Raw genomic sequence first — 7,176 nt, 5'->3', positions numbered from 1 at the left:
TTAAAATTTTAAAAAAAATCTTGACCCTCAGGAATAAGGCCTCTTGAACAGATTATACTTGATTTCTAATGCACCTTCTGAAAATCTTTTTGAACTTCTGTTTCGGGGAAACTTATTTTAATAAGAGATATTTTTCCATCCAAAAATATTTAAAAACTGAATTACCATTCTCTAGAAGATTTTCTCTCTCTAGGCCAAAACTGGTAGAAACAAGATCTTTTATATTTCTGAAGAGGGATTTGACTACAGGGGAAGATATTGGACATCCTAAGAGACTGGGGAGGAATCTTACAGTCACAGACATGCATAATCCTATCATACTTGAATCTAGGTAGCCCACTAACAATGCCTCTTGCCTGCATGTTCTTTAACCTTTGTATGTTCACATGTCCAATCCTTTTATGCCACATGTTAATGTCCTGTACCACATTTCGGCTTTTAGAGAACATGGCTAATTTCAACTCAGGAATCCCATCATCCAACTTAAATAATCTACTTTCTTTCTTGCCTTTGGCAATGACTCTACATCCATTTTTGAAATCCTCAACGAAGCAATCATGCTCATTAAAATGAACGTGTAAACCCTGTTCCACCATTTGACCAACTGAGACCAAAATTTTTGTAGTAGAAGGCACATACAAGACATCTGCCACCATAGACTTTGTTTCATCATTGTGCATCACCAGTGGTACACTTCCAACATGTGTGAGAGCATGTTGGGAATCATCTCCTGTCTCCACATAGCCTTTCACATCCATTGGCTTCATATGCTCAAACCATTCGCCATGACAAGTCATATGGTTTGATGCTCCAGAGTTCATATACCAAGTGTCATCACTGTCACCACTTGTCATCATAGATCCCACGACATGTTTCATGGCGCAAACAAGTGATTTGCGCTGCCATCATTACTCCTTGATACAAAATTTCCACCATTTACATAATTTCCACCATGTTGTGCTCTACCCCCTCTCAAATCATTTTGTTTGTGGTAACAATCACGTGCCATATGACCAAACTTCCCACAGTAATGACATTCCACATTTTGCATAGATGCTTGTTAGCCTTGCCAACATCCTCTTCCACGAGGATTACCTCTGCCTCTCTGAGGTGTATATCCACGACCACCTCTGGCACCATATATAGGCTGAAAATTCTATTGTGGTGACCTATCCTGCCATCCATGACCATTACCACGACCTCGTGATGCAAATCTCCCCCTGCCTCTAAATCCCCTTTTTGAATAGAAAGCCCAATTTCTGCCATTATCATCATGGCTAGTAGATGCATCATGAAAAGAGTCACTGAGTTTGATTTCCTCAACAAGAAAGAGTGAAACCAACTCATCAAAATCTGGTAAACCACGCAAGGCAATGTCTACAAGATCATCATCAGGCATGGGGGCATTGATAGTTGCCAATGCATCTGTATACTTCTTTATCTCTTGTAATCTTGAATACTCCTTCATTTCCACTTCACATTATGAATCTATTATCTCAACTAAGACTTACGAGCACTAGTATCTGTATTAAATAGCTTTACCAATGTATCCCATGCATCCTTAGGATTCTCAGCATCATGTATATGTATGAGTATAGCATTCGAGATACATATAGACAAGTAATGCAAAACTTTCTATGCTCTCTCTGACCATTGCTTATGAGCTACAACCTATTGTTATGTAGGTTGTCAGGGTAGTTCCGGCTCTCGCTCCGCACTTGTAATAACAAGGTTCCAAAATCCTTTTCCCTTCAAAAATCTTTTAATCCTATACTTCCATGCTTGGAAGTTCTTTCTATCCAACTTCTCACCCACAATCTGTATTGGGTTGTCTGACATATTTTCTCAATGCAAACGCACCTTCCACACACATCCAATTCTGTAAATGAGTCTTCATCAGCTCAACCACACTCTAATAAGTGTTCTAGATACTCCAAAGTACTCAACAAACTTCTTTGTTGATGTACAAATTCACTCTGATTGCATTCAAATTGAATTGGCATACACAGTCCAAAGTACCCTACTTTGTCGCACTTTCCAAGGCTTCAAATTGCAATGTAGTGGTTCAATCAAGTGTGGATAACTTGCATTGACACCTAAACAAGCTCAATGTTGCATATCAACACCAACCAAGGTGCGTACATACCAAAAATATCAAATCCCCTTCTTTGTTTTGAGAAAAACCAATAAAAACTAGTAGTAGTAAAAGTGCTCTAATTCCTTTGATTCTTGTCCAAATTGAGAGACCAGACATTCATTAGCTTAGCAATGATGTCTACTAACTCCATGTAAAAAGAATTAGACCAATTGTTTAAGTTGAGAGAGTAATTAGCCGATTAATGACCCTCTGTTTCACTAATCACTATAGACAGCCTATTTAATCAGCTCATAATCAGCTCCATAATGCATAATTGTTCCAACCAACCACATAGAAACCTTCTCAAGTGTGTGTGTACCACAAAATTGCTAAGGATATTTTGGGATTAATCAATCACAAGACTTGAATTTGGCATTCACCTAGCATAGTATTTAAAATTCTGCACTGTTTCTCTCTACAGTCTGCGCCACCTGCTCCTGAGGAGAATTGGGTGGTTTTTTGTGGTAATTGAAGGTAGATGTGAGTCCTTAACACTCCTAGGTATGTACCCAATCCATCAATGTAGTGATTTTTGTAAAAAATGAGTCCCAATTTCATCCACAATGAACATCTCTTCTCTGTTTTTGTGAGGGCTTCAAAACAGTGAATTTCCACTCACTTAAATGCATCAACTTTGCTCCAAATTCAATGTAGGGCTTACACATGAGTTGCCAATACATTCCCATTTTCTAGATGCATGATTCTTTGTCAGATTTGCAACCATTTGCCTCATACATTCACCACACTCAAGCTTCAATGGAGAGCTTGCAAAACAAAAAAATTTCTTTGCTTTGGGCAACTCAAATCTGGTGTTGTTTGTGTTTTTGCACCTGTAATCCGCTCAAGGATGTTTAGTAGTCCTTACCCGGTAGGCCAACCTCTCAGATTTGATGAAAATTGGTGTGCTCCAAGCTTCACAGCTCCAATGGCAAGCTTCACAGCTTCTTCTCCCTCTTCTCTCTCACTCACTCTTCATAAACCCTAATAGAGAGAACCTGGCTCTGATACCATGATGAAAAATAGGTAGAGGGAGAGGAGACACACACACACACACAGGAGCAAACCCTAATGTATTAAGCAAACCCTAGCCATAGAGGGAAGCCATCTCCCTTCTCACACAATGCATCAAAGCCATAATCCATAATCTACAACACACTACATGTGTTGTGTCCACACACTGCTAACCCTAGGTAATGTCCACACACTATGACTAGCTGGACGAGATCATTTATGTCTCACACATGTTACTACCTAACATGCCAGCACATAGTGCAACTGGCACAAGTTGACATCGAGCTTGAGTCTCAACCAGGGGTATAGCAACATTAAGGATATTTCATAAGTACTTTTGATGAACATAGTTGTACGAAATTCTTGCAATGTTTGGTAGCATTCTAGCAATACTTTTAGCAATGAAATTATTTTAGAACATAAGCATTCCAAAAACCATTCACTCACTTGTACTACATTGAGGATTCCAAGTAGTTTAATTAATTATTGTAGCTTGTTATCACTTAAGTTGAGAAAACTTTGTGTTGAAACAAACATCATCATATGGAATGTTTTTGATAGAATTCATGTTTTTAAGATAATTACAATGATTTACAGTGATCATTTCCTAGCTTACTTAACATCTATTTCTTGGTATAGCATGCATGAATTACTTATGTTCGGTCAATAAGGTTCAACGTAACATACTTTAACCTAAGGAGAGGGGCCGTGCAAATACTAGAGAAAAAACATAGATATAAGGACGGGGGTCACGACATAGTCATTTTTGAGGGTATCCTTATAAGCTTAAATAGGGAGGTATAATCATCTTCTGAGCATCATATATAGGGGGTTTTCTTGGGGTTCATGCATGCAGATGATGTCCCCCTTTATTGTGAGTGAATCCCCTGGGGGATGTAGGCTCTCTTGGTGGTAAAGAGGAGGGGTTGGGGATTTTCGTACTTTGTTGAGCTTTCTGTGGGAATCACTCGTTTGGTAAATGCAAGCTAGCCATTCCTGTTCCTCTTCGTTGTACTCCTCATTATAATAGGCTTCAGGTTCTTGGGTCACTCTTTCCAAGGAAGGACCAATTGTTGGGGTGTGAACACTTATTGGATTTGCAGTGTTTGGGTCCATATCGAGCCGAACCATTCTTGTGCATTTGAATGGCATAAAGGGTGGACCAAAATCATGTCAAGAGATTGAGGTGGTATAGTTACAGGATGTATTCCCAAGGTCTGGGGATATTCCATTTGCAGCATCTTTTGTTACCCTAGGCAATCTATGTCGAAACAAGCCTATAGCATAGTCTATAAAATTGTGTTCGAATGTATTAAGAAGGTACGTGACCCCTCAATGTAGTTTCTTCCTACCTTGGATCCATTGAGTCTTTGCTAGTGGTTGTCTCTGAGACATCAAAGGTTTGCCAACAATGAGTACTCAATTGAGTGTCACACCGAAGGTTCCCGATCTCCCTGGCTTGGTTGGTAAGAAGACTCAAGGTGGTAAGGTATTCTTGGTCACTACCCAAAATCTGTCCAAATCTCAAGTGCCTGAATTTCCTCCTATGGCTAGGTAATGCAGGAGTGTGATGTTATGGTCTATTCGTAGTAGCTACCCCCGTGACGTGCACTATTCTCAACTTATAGTCTCGGGTGTCCAACCCTTAGGATTTGACCCAATTAAAGTGCGCGATGTTGTTGCTTTTTTTTAAATTTAATCCACTTAAGAATACAATTTAATGCATATTAATCACTCAAAGATTGATCACATAAGCGGGATTATAAAGATGGTGCAAAGCGTATAAATTTTTAAAGGACAAATGTGCCAATGCTGGCATACGTACACTTGCTTGTTGATAGATTTGTGTGTGTGGTGAAGTACATTGCACTAATACATGCCTATTTATAACATGCCCATCTTCTATAATAATATATGCCCATTTAATAGATGAATTTATGATCTTTTATGATATAAAAATCAAACATTTTATTAAACAATCTATTTTCACTTAGAATCTTAAAATTTTGAGTTCAAATTTGGAATCTGCCTGTGATTTTACCTTAATATAGGATTTACAACATCCAAAACGGACACCGAATCGAGCATATACGTAAATTTTCAGTTATTTTGTTAAAATACGGTAAACTTAAACCTTAATAAATGCATGACTGGGTGTCCAATTGACGGACGGTCTGCACCTCTATGACCAGGAAGACACCCCAAACATTTCTGTTGAAAAAAAATTTCTCACTGTCGGGCGCTTCGGCATGCATATCGAGGCCGTCGTCCCAAATTAGGGGTCCCCGCCCCATAAAGATGTCATACACACACCCGGGCGCTCGCACAACACCCATGCAAGGACCAAAGGCCGACTGCCCCAGTGCACATAGATTGCCACATGGATGCCCATGGTGCCTTTGACCTGGAAGGTACATGCATACCACCATAGCTTTTTCCCACACACAGGTACCATTCTTTTCCCGAGGCCCATGCAAGCCACAGGTTGGTGTACTTTCACCATACACCATCCTTTGCACCCATGATTTGCTCTTCCTTTTCCTGCACCCATACCTGTACCCACACCTATATAAACCCCCCAGCACCCCGTGGGGTCGAGACACCCAACACCCTGTTCTGCCCGTTCCCGACACTCTGCACAGTGACTGCACTCGACACTCTGTGCGGGATTGTTCCTGAGACAGCCCTCTGCACCCCTCTTCCTAGCAAGCCCTTTTGCCCATCTCCAAATAAGCCCTTTATAGAATTTTTTTTGCCTCATGTCACCCTTGTGGGTAGAGAGTCCTTAGCTACTCCCCCCATGTGAATAGACTTAAGGAGGAGGACTCTCCCTCTAGGTGCAACCTTCTTCCCTAAAAATCTAGTTTAAGGACACCATTCCACCCCATTAGCGGTGACTTTAGTTAAGGACTTTTTCTCTCTTAGAGGTGGTTCCCACCTAGGAGTTTTTTGCTCATAACTTGACCAAACGAGCTCCATTTTGTGATCTGACTAAAGCGTTGGATTTTCTGCAATGTGGGCTACAAGAAGGCAGGTAGAATGGATCCTTCACAAAAAAGCACCAAAATATCACCCCGAGAGATGCACACAACAACGAGCCTAGACAGGTTGCTCCAGATGCGGTCCCAACTCTCCCTGTAAGAAATCAAGGAAGAAAATGCCACTTTCCTTTATACCAAAAATTCTATGAAATTGTTGTTTTCTCAAGAAAGTGATCTTATCTATCATATTCTATGGTTTAGTTTAGAAATCGTTATCTTGATTAAGTTAAGAAGTATAGGTACATCTTCTCCCCGCCTCGACGCTAACCCCGTTTCCGTGCTTGTGTAACCGAGCGGTGATGTTAGCAAGGCTCGGAGTTGGCCCAGGTATGCCGAGTTCTAGATCATCGGCATAATAAAGTAAAGAGCTTGGATTTGGCTATGGATAATTTTGAATATTGTATTTATTTTTTTATTAAATCCTGTTTCTAAGCATTGTTGTAAAGATTGTTTAAAAAACGAACAATGTGTAAGGCCATTAATTAAGGAACTTGCTTATTTATGTGAGGCCATTAATTAAGAAACTTGCTTATTTATGTCAAATAGTGTGGTAGGATTAATTAGAAAACAAATTGATGCGTGAGTTGGGTGGAAAGTGGAAGGATGGAATGCCCTGATAGTAACATCCTATGGACGGGTGGACCCGATTAGTCGAGTAGCTTTCCAACAAATTAATTGAAGCTTCTACGTTAGATTAGTAAGTCCCTAGGCAACCCTACTCTAGAGGACTAGGCCACCGGTTGTGCCTTGCATAGATGAGGAAAAAAGCATTGTTTCTAAAGGTCATAATAGAGATTGCCCAAGTTAAGGTCGATCACTCTATGAGTGGTTTGATTTAGGAATCCTTTAGAAAGATCACGCTCCCCTTGTGGGATAAAATTAATTCTTACCTACTAATCGTATCCTTGTATCTTACATGGTCAAGGTGTCAACGAGTAGGAAATTATCCCAAGTTAGACTTAGTAGACTATCTTAAGGTTACCCCTA

This window comes from Cibotium barometz, chromosome 40 (assembly GCF_041138505.1).
Source record: "Cibotium barometz isolate CiBa-2024 chromosome 40, ASM4113850v1, whole genome shotgun sequence".
NCBI classification, from domain to species: Eukaryota; Viridiplantae; Streptophyta; class Polypodiopsida; order Cyatheales; family Cibotiaceae; genus Cibotium; species Cibotium barometz.
Note: the sequence above shows the minus strand (reverse complement) of the source record.